The following is a 16,010-nucleotide window of genomic DNA, read 5'->3' as shown; positions in this document are numbered from 1 at the left end:
AAAAAAACGAAATACAAAATTGTAAATGATTAGGTCAAAAAGGTCACATTACTGATGGTGAAATATAAAAAAACAGTGTAGGAATTCTAAAACAGAAACGGAAATTATAAAACATAAACGTAATTCTAAAATTGTCCATTACTCAGTTCAGGTCAAGAGGTCAAACTTAGTTTGAAAATTTCTAATTAAAGGGACACATCAAAGTTTATTAATACTTAAGGCAACACAAATAAAATAACTTGTTTCTCGGGCACCGCCCGCACGCAAAATTGGTTGCGCGTGCAGTCTATTTATTAGTCTTGATGAAAAAAAATAAATATGTAACGCCCGCCCGCACATCGACAAGCAAGTCGTAAAAAAAATATCCCGCATGTACCTACATCCGCCATACATGTATATCTATTCAAATGTATTAAAACTGATTCAGATGAACATGCTGTCTTTTTTATCCGAACAATGGCGAAGTTTGGCAGATTTGCCTTTTTTATTGATATCGAAAGAACCTCCATTTTGTATCACGTGATATTAATTACCTCCCCTGATAAACTAGAATTTGATTCGTGTTAAAAGTCATTGGCGACAATATTTCAATCATTCGATCGTAATCGGCTCATTATTGCCGGCTTCAGTCGGTCCTTGTTTGGAAAATCCTATTGATAAAATAATGAACCGTAGAACAGGTTAATTAATTATAGCTAAGAATACGATACGATGACGATAGTCGTCATAATGCATACCTTAGAATCTGGGTCATTATTAGCACATTTACGGTAGTTTCGATAATCCGGAAAATAATAATTGGATTATCGATTTGATGGTTTTACTGACCAGTTGTTAGTTAGATTTAAATAGTCATTCAATATAAACACCGGATAGAACACCGAATATCCTGAGAAACACACCGAATATCCCAAGAAACAGTATTTCCGGCAATCTCCAATACCGATGACACGGTGTGACATGCATTGGTTGGAATTCGGTAAATAATTATAAATAAACCGGCGATACTAGATTTAGTTTTAAATACTGTTTACCATGATTATTATTTTTGATACACCTGGTGAAAGAGGCTTAGTTTTTAAAAATATTGTTGTCTTTATGGAGGGCTATTACATAGTCGTATGGAATTTTATTTTAAACCAATTTCAATTATGTGAATTAAATATGGAAAATTATTTTCCTTTCAGTCAGTGTTCAGTCTCAGTGTTTTAGTAGACTTGATTTTGGGTTTATGTTTTAAGTATGTACAATAAAGTTGAATATAACGGAAAGCAAAAACGTAAACAAGTAATGACTTTCTCATTTAAAAAAAAAAAAAAAGAAAGACCGCCCTCCCGCCCCAACAATTTTCAGCAATAGCCAAATTTTATTTTGCACCATCAATGAGTAAAAAAAAAAAAGAAACCGCCCTCCCTCCCTACAGTTTCAGCTGTCAGTTGCCCGAGAAACAAGACATTTATTTTGTGTGGCCTAAATAAAGTTTAATTTTCATTACAGTAAGATTTGCTAATACGTTTTCGAAATAATATATTAATAATAATGTTAGACTAATAGCAACATAAAGTTTTAAAAAAAAATAGTAATAGTTAGTTCTTGGTCTGATGGCAATGACATGTTTGATTGACGGATAAAATTGTACAAACCAATCATACTTAGAAGAAAAAAAGAAAGTTTCAACTTGATACTATGGTAGCTGGAACAGACCAATACAAATCCAAGAAGAAGAAATGGTTTATCAGTTTACTAAATTGAGATTTCCTGAGACAGAATTTAAAGTGAAACCTGAACTTTATAAACATTACGTGATGTGTTATAGTGTTTTGAAATTAGGACACTTGAAGATTTTAAAAAAGACAATTTGTGTTTTCTGTGTTTAGGCTTAGTGAATTTTCATAGGATTTTACAGTGATGAACTTTTTGGAGAACTTTTGCATGCAACTTTTGATTTTTGATTTTTGATAATGTGTGTTTGTGTTTTCAGTTTTGTTATATATACTATTCAAAAAAAGTAGGGGATATTTGATTTTTAAGTGTTATTAAAGTCACCTAATGAAACTGACGAAGAAACAAATGACAAAATGAAATGAAGTTCACATTCATCGATTTATTCCAAATGATCGTTAGACTAAGTAAGGCACAGACTGACCATTATAAGGGTAAAATGATACCCGGGGTCAAACAGCAAAGTTACCACAGCATCACAACCAAGTCAGTAACGGGTAAATCCTCCTCTGTTTGCCAAACAAGCATTGATCCGACGTGGCATACTCCTAATGAGACGTCTAAGGTCATTTTGGTCCAGATTGTCCCATTCCTGTTGCAACGCAGCAGCAAGTTCTTGGACATTGGCAGGACGTTGTTGACGTTGACGTAACCTCTGTCCAAGCATGTCCCAGACATGCTCGATGGGGGAGAGGTCGGGACTCAGTGCTGGCCAAGGTAATGTGGTGATGTTCTGTTGTTGGAGGTAACCTGTAACGATCCTGGCCCTGTGACATCTTGCGTTGTCATCCTGGAAGATGAAACGACGGCCATGACGTCGTGCGAACGGCACAACATGGACTGCCAAGATGTTGTCCCGGTAGTACTGGCCTGTAACACGCCCTGCAACAACATGTAAAGCCGTTCTTCCAGCAACAGTGATGCCTCCCCACACCATAACAGAACCACCCCCAAATCGATCATGTCTGATGACGTTAACGTCTTGGAAGCGCTCGTTTCGACGACGCCACACCCTCCTACGTCTGTCCAAAAAATCAACAGTGAACCTTGACTCATCTGAAAACATCACATTGCTCCAGCGTCGATTATCCCAGTGTTGACGATCCCTACACCAACGACGTCTTGCCTGAATGTGATGATCTCTCAAACAAGGGATCACGCGAGGACGTCGGGCGCGATGGTGACCCCTATGCAGTCGATTCCGAATCGTCTGGCCACTCACTCTCACACCAGTGTCTGTTTGAAGACGAGCGCTGATCTGATTTGTTGTGATGACACGATTTCTCAAGGCCAAGGTACGGATAAATCGATCCTGGGCTTGAGTTGTCGCCCTTGGTCGACCTGAGCGTGGTCTGTCCTGTACAGATTGTGTATCACGGTATCTGGACCATAGCCTGCTTATGACAGACTGAGAAACATTCATCGTCCGCGCCACAACCGCCTGTGTTGTGCCGATCTGTAGCATGCCAAGGGCACGTAACCTTTCATTTTGGGTAAGCCGACGCATATCAAAATTTGTTTCCTGGTCACTAAAACAATTAAACTGATGTTTCCACCCTGGAATTCAATGCCACAATGACTGTAACATTCAAAGTCAGAGTCGTGCAAATCTTGGGTTGGACCCCCATGATGATCCCAAGCATCACCTGCATTCCATGCGGTAGCTATTGGTGCGTTTGGGCGTCACATGTAACTGGAAATGTTTCTTCTGTTAGGTTCTATAGTGACTGTTTTCGTAGTCATTTGCATATTTTAGTATTATGCCCCCAAAATCAAATATCCCCTACTTTTTTTGAATAGTATAGTATAGTATCATTGATATTTGCCTGTTGCATGAATAATTATAGGGTTTAGCACATAGACGTTTTAAGAGTCTCCTACCTGTTCATTTAGCATAAATCTTAGAAGGCGGGGAGGTGATAATTATATATGTTGATTTTCTAGATTTCTGCTACATTTATGAATAGTTATATAATTCTACAGATGTTGGTATGGTTATTGTAAAGGATTCAAGGGATCTTTTACCCAATACCGAGCAAAAAGTCTTAAAGAAAGGGACGAATGTCATACTTTTAGTAGAATTTTTGCTCGAGAAATAACATATTCGCATAATATGTGATATGTACTTAAAATACTTAAATCAACTTAGTCTGTAATTGATAGTTGACACATAAAAAAGAGCGATTTATCGAAAACATATGTCACTCATTTACCCCCAGAATTACACGTGAGTGGAATTATTCTAATTGCATCATTTGATTTAAAGTAACCAATCATTTTGTTAATTACACAAGTTCAGGGCCATGATCACGCTTTATGGTGCATGATATTCACTTACCTTTAAAAGAAACCGGGGAACCCTGTAAGTCAGACTTGCATTAGATTCCAGAGATCGAGGGTACATCTGAGTTCCTAGACACCCGAGAGGCTGGATAGGGTGGAGAAGTGGTTTTAGCTATATAGTATTGTAATTTGTGCTATGCTTGTATACCTGTATTCAGTTATATGCTATATAAAATGTAGAAGCGAACTATGCATTATTATTGCTGGTAGACAAACGTCTTAAGAAACTGGAAGAAGTAAATACACAACGTGAAGCAGAAGTAAAGACAGCTAGAAACAAATTCTAGACGATCACAAGGCTACAGAAATATGTAGTAAGAAAAGATGCATGGGTCGTATGTAGGATGTGGCGACCGGTTTGACAATGTACGCTCTCCACGTCAGACAAAAGACCCATGGTGCTACAAAATACAATTGTGTTTATTTTAGTACTAGCAGGATACCCGGCTTCGCTCGGGGGGTGGGGGGTCATAACTCCGAAACCGGAAGTGGTAGACTAACGCCAAATTTCAGACTCGGGGCAGACCTAGTGTAGCCGCCAATCCCGAACAGACCGGCTTCGTTCGGGGGTCATAACTCCGAAACCGGAAGTGGTAGACTAACGCCACCTGGCCTATGTTACTCCTCGGTCCGAGCTACCCCTATACTCCAAATTTCAGACTCGGGGCAGACCTAGTGTAGCCGCCAACCCCGGACAGAGCGGCTTCGCTCGGTGGTCATAACTCCGAAACCGGAAGTGGTAGACTAACGCCACCTGGCCTATGTTACTCCCCGGTCCGAGTTACCCCTTTACCCCAAATTTCAGACTCGGGACAGACCTAGTGTAGCCACCAACCCCGAACAGACAGACAGACAGACAGACAAACGACAGTCACAAATATATATACTATTCAAAAAAAGTAGGGGATATTTGATTTTGGGGGCATAATACTAAAATATTCAAATGACTACGAAAAAAGTCACTATAGAACCTAACAGAAGAAACATTTCCAGTTACATGTGACGCCCAAACGCACCAATAGCTACCGCATAGAATGCAGGTGATGCTTGGGATCATCATGGGGGTCCAACCCAAGATTTGCACGACTCTGAATGTTACAGTCATTGTGGCATTGAATTCCAGGGTGGAAACATCAGTTTAATTGTTTTAGTGACCAGAAAACAAATTTTGATATGCGTCGGCTTACCCAAAATGAAAGGTTACGTGCCCTTGGCATGCTACAGATCGGCACAACACAGGCGGTTGTGGCGCGGACGATGAATGTTTCTCAGTCTGTCATAAGCAGGCTATGGTCCAGATACCGTGATACACAATCTGTACAGGACAGACCACGCTCAGGTCGACCAAGGGCGACAACTCAAGCCCAGGATCGATTTATCCGTACCTTGGCCTTGAGAAATCGTGTCATCACAGCAAATCAGATCAGCGCTCGTCTTCAAACAGACACTGGTGTGAGAGTGAGTGGCCAGACGATTCGGAATCGACTGCATAGGGGTCACCTTCGGGCCCGACGTCCTCGCGTGATCCCTTGTTTGAGAGATCATCACATTCAGGCAAGACGTCGTTGGTGTAGGGATCGTCAACACTGGGATAATCGACGCTGGAGCAATGTGATGTTTTCAGATGAGTCAAGGTTCACTGTTGATTTTTTGGACAGACGTAGGAGGGTGTGGCGTCGTCGAAACGAGCGCTTCCAAGACGTTAACGTCATCAGACATGATCGATTTGGGGGTGGTTCTGTTATGGTGTGGGGAGGCATCACTGTTGCTGGAAGAACGGCTTTACATGTTGTTGCAGGGCGTGTTACAGGCCAGTACTACCGGGACAACATCTTGGCAGTCCATGTTGTGCCGTTCGCACGACGTCATGGCCGCCGTTTCATCTTCCAGGATGACAACGCAAGATGTCACAGGGCCAGGATCGTTACAGGTTACCTCCAACAACAGAACATCACCACATTACCTTGGCCAGCACTGAGTCCTGACCTCTCCCCCATCGAGCATGTCTGGGACATGCTTGGACAGAGGTTACGTCAACGTCAACAACGTCCTGCCAATGTCCAAGAACTTGCTGCTGCGTTGCAACAGGAATGGGACAATCTGGACCAAAATGACCTTAGACGTCTCATTAGGAGTATGCCACGTCGGATCAATGCTTGTTTGGCAAACAGAGGAGGATTTACCCGTTACTGATTTGGTTGTGATGCTGTGGTAACTTTGCTGTTTGACCCCTGGTATCATTTTACCCTTATAATGGTCAGTCTGTGCCTTACTTAGTCTAACGATCATTTGGAATAAATCGATGAATGTGAACTTCATTTCATTTTGTCATCTGTTTCTTCGTCAGTTTCATTAGGTGACTTTAATAACACTTAAAAATCAAATATCCCCTACTTTTTTTGAATAGTATATATAGATAGATAGAGGTCATTGGGCTGACATAAGAGGTGAGGTTTGAAAACACTGATTGATTAGAGCTCAAACCTTGAACGGTTCTTAACATGCTTAGTACTCTATTACTGGGTTTTATTTGCTTATAAAGATTAATTATTTATAGCCTAATAAAGGTCGAAATTTGTATGGTTAAGTCATACTTGTTAATATTTTATACTATGTTATGTACTTATGTACACGGGGTGGCTAAATGGTATATTTATGATGTTATCATAATGCAGAGATATGACCTCGCGGTAATAGATGTGAGATAATTGTCAGAGGCCGCGGGGATGTTTCCGAATTCCGAGGTCTGACGAAGTCCCGAAAACGAAGCGACGCGAGAGTGCATTACTGCAGGTGACACAGGCGCCGGTAACTTCAGGCGTGGGGTTTTGAAATTTTGATGTGATGATTTTTTGCATTTTGTGTGACTTATTAACATATTCGGAAACGCCGCCTAGACCAATCTGCCACACTAAAAGTCAGTATAATTTAAGGGTATTGCGATAAGAGGAAATCAAGCTTGCGCAGTATAAGAAATTCGCTGGACGACCGTGACTGCAACGAAATCTCGTGATTGGTATGCACAGTGACACATTTCTTTCGACAAAACAACGAGGATTTCTCTTCTAAAGTAAGTGATCATGAATGTGCCAGGAAATAACTGATAGATTTAAAGAACCACAGATGTGTAACACGATAAATAGAATTTTGTATTAAGACCCGTATTTTGAGATTTTAAATTAAATACCCCCCCCCCCTCTCATTCTCTCTCTCTCTCTATAAAACCAGCTCTATAAAATACACCGCCATACCTGGTTGAATCATTCACACTACAACGTAAGCAGCATGTCACGACAGCTCAGAGGAAGGAACCAGACGCTTGTAAGACTCGACGCTGGTCACACTGCCCAGGCCGTTGCAAATCACTTCCATGTCAATGTTCGGACCATCTACAGGCTTAAACAACGCTTTCAATTGTGTACAATTGAGGAAATATCACTTAAAATCCTCCATACATTGAAATCAATTAGCAATCTTATCAGATCGTCAAAACGTTGGCACTAGGTTGACACGACTAACAGCCATGCGGAAGTCGTTAGTGAAGTCATTAACCATCACAGCTGACCTGTGTTACGCAAGGCCTTTGTCTGGTAAAGCAATCGGTACCGAAGCCTTGGTCGGGCAATAGCCAGTTGTGTAATCTTTTGACATGCTTTGTCTAGAAGGGTTTATAAACCCAGAATACAAACGAATCGACAGACGAGGCTAGAGCGGGGGCCATGGGCGCCTTGAGAGGAGGCTAGGAGAGACAGAACGAGGGAGAGCGTCTTGGAGTTGGCACAAGATGTTTGTATTTGATATGTAGAAGCAGAATAGAAGTATTATAAGATGTTAAACCAGTGTTGTCATCCAGAACCTGACTTAAAGGTCCAATATTGTCACAAGACTCTAAATTTTCTCGTAATGTCTTGGAATTGTGATGAATTTATGACTAATGTGTTAGTAAGTCGTTTTCTAGAATGCTTTCATTAAAGTGTCTCTCTGATTTGATTTTGAAATCGTACTGAAGGTTCGGTTTTTTTTTTGGTTTTTTTTTTTTGCTGTTTAGTATATGAATGTGTCAGACCATTATTTGCATATTTGAAAATAGCAATAAACGTGCTTTTTAGCGATCCGTAACATGATATCTGGAATTTTGTATTAAGACCGGTATGTTTACTTTAAATACCTCGACCCCTGTTTTACAATGTATGCAAATATGAATGTGCAAGAAAATTATTTATAATATATAATATTTGAAAAAGGCAATGGACGTGCTTTTTCCGTTATATTTAACTTGATATTTGGAATTTCGTATGAAGACCCGTATTGTAACATTTAATAGAAGTTAGTACCATCCAAATGATCTTTTCTGAAGTTATGAAAATACGAATGTGCCAGATAATTATTTACATATTTACAAAGAGAAATGAACGTGCTTTTTTTCACGGATATGTAACTTAATGTCTGGAATTTTGTATTAAGACCCGTATTTTGATATTACATACCCCACCCTCCTTCTTGTAATCATGGTAATGGAGTTTTGTACCATCCAAAATTGATCGTTTGTCAAGGCTAAGTAAATTTCTTATAGTGTGCCAGGTTGATTTCCTCTTGTGTAGTGAATATCTTTATAGTGTGCTGGCTTATAGTGTGCCAGGTTGATCTCCGTGTCGTTTCCGTAAGTGTTAATAAATTACGTGATATCCTAGATTTGCATAATATCAAAGATAGTGCCGTGTGTAAGATAATATGCAGAAAACGTAAAGGACAAATGAAATGTAATGGGAGAAATGTAAAATGTTGACACGTAAAGAAAAACAGCATTTTCCAATAAGATATTTGTCATTTGACATATTACTTTTGACGTTTTACATTTAACTTTGCCTTCGAGGTATTAGGACTTTGTACATTGTTTAGACATGGGCCATCCACCCCCGCCCACCCAACATAAAGGATTTCGGTTTTATCATGATTTAGTTGGGAGCCAGATATGGAGCCAAAATTGTTGAATTGTTCAATACGTTTACTGTATGAAGATAGACTAGATATTTTTCCAGAACAGTCATCAGCATGTTGAAAAAGGTTTAATCTGTGATGGGTATTCAGAGATATTTATGCCTTTTATTAAGGTGTTTCTGTTTATGTATGAAGCAAGCCGGTTGATACATAAGGAGTAAAGGATCATAGATAGAGGACAACCTTGACGAATCGAACGGTTAATTTTAATATTTTGGGAAAATGATCCATTTACTTGAACTTTACTATTCAAGTTTTTAAACAATATTGTTACCAAATTTAAGATGTAATTTGGAATATTTTAGCAGATCTTCTATATAATTGTGTTCAATACGATCAAAGGATTTTTCTTGATCAAATGATAAAATATAGGCGTCTATAATTTAGAATTGAGTCAATTGAATACAGGTTATCAAAAATGCTTTTATTTGGCCCGACCCCCGTTTGTATTTTCGAGATTAATTTCTTAATAACTGTGTTCATTCTTCTACTAAGTATATTTGTGATGGTTTTATAGACTACACATAACAGGCTTATTGGTCCTTGTTCTTAAGTAGACGGCGGTCGCCTCTATTCTTCTCATTGTGTTAGATAACTCACTCTGTAAATAGATGTTGTTTATCACTTCTCTTAAATCGGTTCCTATGGTGTCAAAGAATTTAGTGTATAAAGGCCTTAAAACTCTATCTCTAGATATTGAATGGTATATGAAATCTTTGCCCGTTTTAGTTAGAGTATTTATCTTAGAAAAGTATTTTCAATATAAGAGTTTATTAGGTCTTCGTTAATATTTTGAGATGTATACAATTTCTGATAATATTGATGAATTGTGTCTAAAGTGCCTTGTTCATTGTCACATACTGTATAATTTTGGTTGATTAGTTGTTTAATTTGCTTTTTTCCTCCCTTTTTTACTTCTGCCAGTTTATATATTTTTGAATTTGTAGATCGATCAATTCGAGGCATTTCTAATTTTGATCATATAACGTAACCTTGTTTTGTTCTATTATTTCAATTTTCGATTTTATCTCGTTTACAGAATTAATGTTAATAGGTATTTCGTTTTCTAGTGTTTCCAGTTTTTGATAAAGGTTTCTGAAGAGATGGTTGTTTTAGAATGCTAAAGCTTGACAGAATTTTTGTTCCAAAGCTTTGTGACCAGAGAAGTGGAGTTGAATATGTTTAATTGATTTACATATACTCAAACGCAATGCCTAATTCGTGAAATATTTCTGGTAAACGTTTTCTTGGGCTTTCCTATCTTATGGCACAGGTGAAACTTTTTTGTGGAGTTCTGGGCTTGAACCAACATCAGTTATCGGTAATGAACTTTGTTCGTGCAAACGCAACACTTGTCTCTTTTCACGATTTTAAGCACTCTGGCTCTTTAAATACAGATCAAAATTTCAACATTCATCACTTCTGAAAAATGCCACGCCTTACACAAGAAAACAGGAACGGAGCTATTGGCATGCTGAATCAGGGGGGTTCACAGGTAGCCGTCGCCAGACACTTTAATGTCAACCCATCGACCATTGCTCGCCTCAGACAACGCTTCCACGCCACTGGAAGAGTTGCCGATCACCTCGACCTGGAGCGCCACCTGTAACCACCGCTGCTCAAGATCGACACATCCGAATACAGCGTCTGCGCAACAGGTTCCAGTCAGCTACTGCTACTACCAGAGGAATTGATGGAACACGGCAACGTCAAATAAGCCCTCAAACAGTCAAATCCTTTTGCATCGTCATCATCTTGCCAGACAGCAGTGGACCGCAAATCAGGGGTATGGGTATCTGCACAATACATCATGGCGAAATGTCATCTTCTCGGATAAATTCCGATTCAACTTCAGTTTTCCTGATGGACGTCACCGTATCTACCGACGTCGACATGAACCCTTTGCTCGTAACTGCGTGCTCGAAATGGATCCTTTCGGGGCAGGTGGCGTCATGGTTTGGGCCGCTATCAACGTCAACTTCCGGTCTCAGTTGGTGGTGGTCCAAAGCAATCTCAACGCTCAACATTATGTTAACGCCATCCTTCGCCCGGTGTTGCTTCCATTTCTGTCTCAACATGGCGTCCGTCGACAGTTGGTTTCCCAGCATGACAACGTCCGACCCCACACTGCCAGGCTGACAAGAGACTTTCTGAACAATCATCATGTCCGTGTTATGGATTGGCCCGCTATGTCTCCCGATCAAACACCTTTGGGATGAACTTGGACGACGGGTTCGAACTCAAGCCGTGCCACCACGAATTGTTGCAGGCACTCCCAAATCAATAAATCCCACAGCGTGTAGTGAGACATATGTGCCAGTCCATGCTAAGGCGACTTACGGCATTTGTTAGAGCTCAGGGTGGACATACCCGATATTGATTTCAGCTGACCCATGCTTTGTTTCATGGTTCTCTGACGTTTCGGTTTTGTGCATTTGTAGTGAATTCTTTCATGAAATTATCCACAGATGCTTGTTATCTCGATTTTTTCAATTGTTATGTACATTTGTTAAAAGTTGTTGCAGTAAATAAACTTTGAATTTGGCATTGCGTTTTTAATGACTTTGAGTTGCTTATGTACATGCGATCCGATCTGCTAGCTTAGGTGTCGTTGTGTGTTTAGAAAAGTAGAAAGGGTGTGTCAAGGAAGATAATTCTGTAGACACCAGAGACATTAAGTAGAGTTTGGATATCACCAAGGTATTGTATAGCTTCTTTTGTATGGTTGTTCATGTTGCCATATTTATTATCTTTACTGGACTCAATCAGGTTACAATCACCTGTTATAAGAAATGAGTGTTGTGGATTATAAATAGTTTCGATATATTCAAGTAGTTTCTTGTAGTAGGAAGTTTCTCTTGCAGGGACCGTATATATTGAATATTTGGATAGTTCCATTATCAGCATGTAAGACTAGGCGTTGGAGCATACTTGCTAGTTCTTCGGGTGTAATGTAGAGGTTATGTATAATGTTTGGGTTTATTAATAAGGCTACACCAATCTTGTATCATTATATGCAGTGTATAACTTATAACCAATTTCATTTTCAACATTTTTTGTTTGATTGACATTTAATTTCCGAATTTCCTGTATACATAAAATATCAAGTTTGTTAAATATATTGCTAAATTGTTTAATCTTTTGTAGATTTCCTTGTTGAACATCAATGACAGAGATATTATACGAGACTCGTAATTCTCTGTGAAACAGATTGCAATGGACTCTTTAACATTATTCATAACATGACTATCAAGGTTGAGGATAACATATGTTGCAGCGGTTACAATAGGGTTGTCATGGTTGACTACAGGTTTTATATAGGAACTAATAGTTAACAAGTCATGGTTTAAACTTGCTGAGTTTTCGGAATCAACCTGACCAGTTATTTTATCATTAGTTTTTGTGGTATTATTTTTGGTACAAATTATAGTATTGACATTAAGGCTGTTTTCTTTCCTATCGTCATTACTTAAAGGGACTATCCCGAATTGAACAGAGTCTCAAAAATAAAAGTCCGGGTATAGTATATATAAAGGAATGGTGCATTTACCCTGTCTCAAAATATCAGCTCAAAATATTGAGTCATTTGGACGTGAAAGCCAAAACTGCTTATCCGGACACGTAACCCTTTTAAGATTTTGGGTCAATTCTTTCGTTGGGTGACCTGATAATCGATTCCCCTTCCTTTAGAGGTTTACATAGTGAATGACCCATGTGCTGTACTTGATAACGAATGGTAAATTTCACCTACACATTATTTTTATAAAATAAAAGTCTGGTTTTATCCAGACACCGCTTAATACAGCTTGGGGCACCGGTCCCCATTTTCAGATTAAGACTGACGGATTTAAGTTGTTTGAAAACGTATCAAATAAATTGAGTTAGTTGCTCGGCCCTAAGGTAGAGGATTTTAAGTGATTTTAACACAAAATTAACCAGTTTTATTATCCAAAATATTATCAGGATTGGCCCTTTAAGACCCTGGGATCAACTGTGTATTTTAGGTTTGTTTTCTCACTGTTATCGACATTATTTATATCTTGGTTTTCATGTTCAAATAGATTCATTACTATTATCAATTATTGGGTTAGTTTCTGTGGCTGCTTCAGCAGTTGATATACCTCTATTTGGGCTGATTTGGAGGTGCAGATCAGGAAATTCACTTTGACTGTCTGGATTTGGTACTTTGGGGTGGCTCCAAGGCTATATGGTTTGTCTGGTTTAGTACATTCGTGACCAAGATGCCCATGTAGGCCGCAGTTATCGTCTTGCCAGACAGCAGTGGACCGCATATCAGGGGTATGGGTATCTGCACAATACATCATGGCGAAATGTCATCTTCTCGGATGAATTCCGATTCAACTTCAGTTTTCCTGATGGACGTCACCGTATCTACCGACGTCGACATGAACCCTTTGCTCGTAACTGCGTGCTCGAAATGGATCCTGTCGTGGCAGGTGGCGTCATGGTTTGGGCCGCTATCAACGTCAACTTCCGGTCTCAGTTGGTGGTGGTCCAAAGCAATCTCAACGCTCAACATTATGTTAACGCCATCCTTCGCCCGGTGTTGCTTCCATTTCTGTCTCAACATGGCGTCCGTCGACAGTTGGTTTCCCAGCATGACAACCTCCGACCCCACACTGCCAGGCTGACAAGAGACTTTCTGAACAATCATCATGTCCGTGTTATGGATTGGCCCGCTATGTCTCCCGATCAAACACCTTTGGGATGAACTTGGACGACGGGTTCGAACTCAAGCCGTGCCACCACGAATTGTTGCAGGCACTCCCAAATCATTGACAATCAATCCCACAGCGTGTAGTGAGACATATGTGCCAGTCCATGCTAAGGCGACTTAAGGCATTTGTTAGAGCTCAGGGTGGACATACCCGATATTGATTTCAGCTGACCCATGCTTTGTTTCATGGTTCTCTGACGTTTCGGTTTTGTGCATTTGTAGTGAATTCTTTCATGAAATTATCCACAGATGCTTGTTATCTCGATTTTTTCAATTGTTATGTACATTTGTTAAAAGTTGTTGCAGTAAATAAACTTTGAATTTGGCATTGCGTTTTTAATGACTTTGAGTTGCTTATGTACATGCGATCCGATCTGCTAGCCTAGGTGTCGTTGTGTGTTTAGAAAAGTAGAAAGGGTGTGTCAAGGAAGATAATTCTGTAGACATCAGAGACATTAAGTAGAGTTTGGATATCACTAAGGTATTGTATAGCTTCTTTTGTATGGTTGTTCATGTTGCCATATTTATTATCTTTACTGGACTCAATCAGGTTACAATCACCTGTTATAAGAAATGAGTGTTGTGGATTATAAATAGTTTCGATATATTCAAGTAGTTTCTTGTAGTAGGAAGTTTCTCTTGCAGGGACCGTATATATTGAATATTTGGATAGTTCCATTATCAGCATGTAAGACTAGGCGTTGGAGCATACTTGCTAGTTCTTCGGGTGTAATGTAGAGGTTATGTATAATGTTTGGGTTTATTAATAAGGCTACACCAATCTTGTATCATTATATGCAGTGTATAACTTATAACCAATTTCATTTTCAACATTTTTTGTTTGATTGACATTTAATTTCCGAATTTCCTGTATACATAAAATATCAAGTTTGTTAAATATATTGCTAAATTGTTTAATCTTTTGTAGATTTCCTTGTTGAACATCAATGACAGAGATATTATACGAGACTCGTAATTCTCTGTGAAACAGATTGCAATGGACTCTTTAACATTATTCATAACATGACTATCAAGGTTGAGGATAACATATGTTGCAGCGGTTACAATAGGGTTGTCATGGTTGACTACAGGTTTTATATAGGAACTAATAGTTAACAAGTCATGGTTTAAACTTGCTGAGTTTTCGGAATCAACCTGACCAGTTATTTTATCATTAGTTTTTGTGGTATTATTTTTGGTACAAATTATAGTATTGACATTAAGGCTGTTTTCTTTCCTATCGTCATTACTTAAAGGGACTATCCCGAATTGAACAGAGTCTCAAAAATAAAAGTCCGGGTATAGTATATATAAAGGAATGGTGCATTTACCCTGTCTCAAAATATCAGCTCAAAATATTGAGTCATTTGGACGTGAAAGCCAAAACTGCTTATCCGGACACGTAACCCTTTTAAGATTTTGGGTCAATTCTTTCGTTGGGTGACCTGATAATCGATTCCCCTTCCTTTAGAGGTTTACATAGTGAATGACCCATGTGCTGTACTTGATAACGAATGGTAAATTTCACCTACACATTATTTTTATAAAATAAAAGTCTGGTTTTATCCAGACACCGCTTAATACAGCTTGGGGCACCGGTCCCCATTTTCAGATTAAGACTGACGGATTTAAGTTGTTTGAAAACGTATCAAATAAATTGAGTTAGTTGCTCGGCCCTAAGGTAGAGGATTTTAAGTGATTTTAACACAAAATTAACCAGTTTTATTATCCAAAATATTATCAGGATTGGCCCTTTAAGACCCTGGGATCAACTGTGTATTTTAGGTTTGTTTTCTCACTGTTATCGACATTATTTATATCTTGGTTTTCATGTTCAAATAGATTCATTACTATTATCAATTATTGGGTTAGTTTCTGTGGCTGCTTCAGCAGTTGATATACCTCTATTTGGGCTGATTTGGAGGTGCAGATCAGGAAATTCACTTTGACTGTCTGGATTTGGTACTTTGGGGTGGCTCCAAGGCTATATGGTTTGTCTGGTTTAGTACATTCGTGACCAAGATGCCCATGTAGGCCGCAGTTATCGTCTTGCCAGACAGCAGTGGACCGCATATCAGGGGTATGGGTATCTGCACAATACATCATGGCGAAATGTCATCTTCTCGGATGAATTCCGATTCAACTTCAGTTTTCCTGATGGACGTCACCGTATCTACCGACGTCGACATGAACCCTTTGCTCGTAACTG

The sequence above is a fragment of the Patella vulgata genome, chromosome 1 (assembly GCF_932274485.2).
Source record: "Patella vulgata chromosome 1, xgPatVulg1.2, whole genome shotgun sequence".
Classification (NCBI taxonomy): Eukaryota; Metazoa; Mollusca; class Gastropoda; family Patellidae; genus Patella; species Patella vulgata.
Note: the sequence above shows the minus strand (reverse complement) of the source record.